Source organism: Polypterus senegalus, chromosome 5, assembly GCF_016835505.1.
Source record: "Polypterus senegalus isolate Bchr_013 chromosome 5, ASM1683550v1, whole genome shotgun sequence".
NCBI classification, from domain to species: domain Eukaryota; kingdom Metazoa; phylum Chordata; class Cladistia; order Polypteriformes; family Polypteridae; genus Polypterus; species Polypterus senegalus.
The window spans coordinates 77,091,134-77,093,611 of NC_053158.1; the positions used below are offsets into that span (position 1 = coordinate 77,091,134).

Genomic DNA, 2,478 nt, shown 5'->3' on the forward strand with positions numbered 1-2,478 from the left:
ATTTGGGTACCGAGAAAAGAAACAGAATAGGTGAGGGTTAGTATTCAAATATAATTATCATGTTACTTATGTTATAGTGCTAATGACTAACAACAGAGATGCAGTATGTACAGTTAATCAGCAGCTCTAGTCAGGATATGCTAAACTGAAGTAGTGAGTCTTCAGCCGGGATTTAAAGGCTGAGACTGAAGAGGCATCTCTTATGGAAGCAGGAAGACCATTCCACAGTTTAGGGGCCCTGTAACTAAAAGCTCGACCTCCCACTGTTATTTTATTAATCCTTGGAATCCTAAGCAGACCGGCATCTTGAGATCTTAATGTGCGCTCAGGTTTGTAAGTCATGATAAGTTCAGACAAGTAAGCCGGACCTTGGCCATTTAATGCTTTATATGTTAAAAGGAGGATTTTGAAATCTGCCCTAAACTTAACTGGGAGCCACAGCTACAGAAGAGAAGAGGGCTGAGGAACTCCTTGTGTGACTGGCACTGAGCTGGATCTGCTGTTGCCAAGACTAATAAACTCTTGGCCTATCAGTCAGATAGGATTTAAACCACTGGAGAACAGTATCAGAGATACCCACTCTGTGGTTGTATTGGCTGGAAATAACCATTGTTTACTTTGTGATTCGGAAGTGAAAGTTGTGAATATGATGAAATGTAAACTGACTTCAAGTTAGGTTTTGCAGGCGATTTTGGACAATAATTCTGATCACGATTTTAGCAGTTCTGAAGAAGATTTTAGCGACAATGATGATCAGCAACGTGTGCTGCATGATACTGTGAATGACGACACATCAGATGATGGCGATGAGTGGGCAATGAGCCAGATAAGAAAGATCCAAACCGTGACTGCTTGTTCAAAGTACGTCCTTTGATTGACCATTTGTTTGAAACATTTCAGTTGCCCTACATACCAGGCCCGTCAGTTGCAGTTGATGAAAGTTTATTGTTGTGGAAGGACCGCTTGAAGAGGGCACGGTTTGGTATCAAGATGTTTTGCTTGGCTGAGAATTCAGGTTACATTTATATATTTTGTGTATACACTGTCAAAGAGGATCCTATGAGTAGTATTTCAGCAGTGTTGCCAGACGAATGTAAGTTTGTGCAGTTCCCTGCTTTGGCCTGTGGCACAGCAAACTCAAATACTGGGAATGAAACTACTTTGTATAATTGACCGAACTACTTCGATAGCTTTTGACTGTTCCGTTTTGTAGTAGACACTAAATCCAGAAGCCTGAGAAAATGTACATTTTTGTGTTTTATTACGCGTTTGCCCATTTCTAGAACTTGCACAACATTTAGTGGTAAATATTGCTTGATAAAATGTAATAAGTAAAAATCGAAAATTGTCCAGATGTCGCCTGGCGTGGGGAATATTTAGGGAGTTGGCGGTTAAAGGGTTAAAACACTGAATTCAAGCTCATTACATTTGCACATTCTCTCCAGTCTCATTCACTTTAGGTTGTAACTCCTCTAGAGCTATTAATGTTCTCTTGGTGATCTCCCTCACTTATCTTCTTTAATGATCAATACATTTTTGTGGACAACCAGATTTACAGCTGTGTCATATTCTTTCTATTCCCTAATAATCAATTTACATCAGGCCCTGATACTGACTCGCCACCACTTGGACCATCCAGATAAAGTGCATTTATACTACAATCAGCTGAAACTCCCTTGACTGCAGACATGTGATCTCCATTAAATGCGTTGGTGGTATAGTGGTGAGCATAGCTGCCTTCCAAGTGGTTGACCTGGGTTCGATTCCCAGCTAACGCACAGAGTTAGACGTTAATGAGCCGTCCTGAAATGTCCTCACAGGTGGCGCAGTGGTAGTGCTGCTGCTTTGCAGTAAGGAGACTGTGGAAGATTGTGGGTTCGCTTCCTGGTTCCTCCCTGTGTGGATAGCGCTTTGAGTACTGAGAAAAGCGCTATATAAATGTAATGAATTATTATCATTATTGAACTAACTATGTCAATTGTAAAGGCAGTTGGCTGCACCAGTGGTGATTTAGATGTGCCATATTAAAAGATTGACTTTTTGTGCAATGTTTTATTTTGTTTTTTATTTGTAATTAATTTAGACCACTTTGCAGAGAGGGCTGTTTTCACGTTGGCATTAAAGAATCTTTTTTTGTTGATCACTGTCAAAAAAGCCAAATTAAATCCACTGTGGTTCAATGTTGTATTACAGTAAAATGTGAAAACGTCCTTTTTATAAGCTCTGAATGTACAGACTACTCTCTTCCAGATCCCACAAAATGACTGACAGTTGCCCCACAGCCTTTAGAATAGGCTTACTTCACAGAGGAAGCCTACAACAAAATACTTTTTAAGTTTTTTTCTATCCCCAAGGAGATTGATGTTATGTACCCTTCAGTAAGTTTAAAAAATGTAACATTTCTTAAAAAACCTCTCTGCCCACTGCCAGCTTTATGTTCAATACTGTAATGTTAAAAACAACTATTAATAATTTAAG

At 39.5% G+C, this 2,478-nt stretch overlaps 1 non-coding gene across 1 annotated transcript; it reads left to right on the forward strand.

Annotated features, from left to right (window-relative positions):
• Positions 1 to 1,706: 1,706 nt before the first annotated feature.
• trnag-ucc lies at positions 1,707 to 1,778 on the forward strand. The gene has a single exon. It is a non-coding gene; the product is annotated as a tRNA-Gly (tRNA).
• The last annotated feature ends 700 nt before the right edge of the window (positions 1,779 to 2,478 follow it).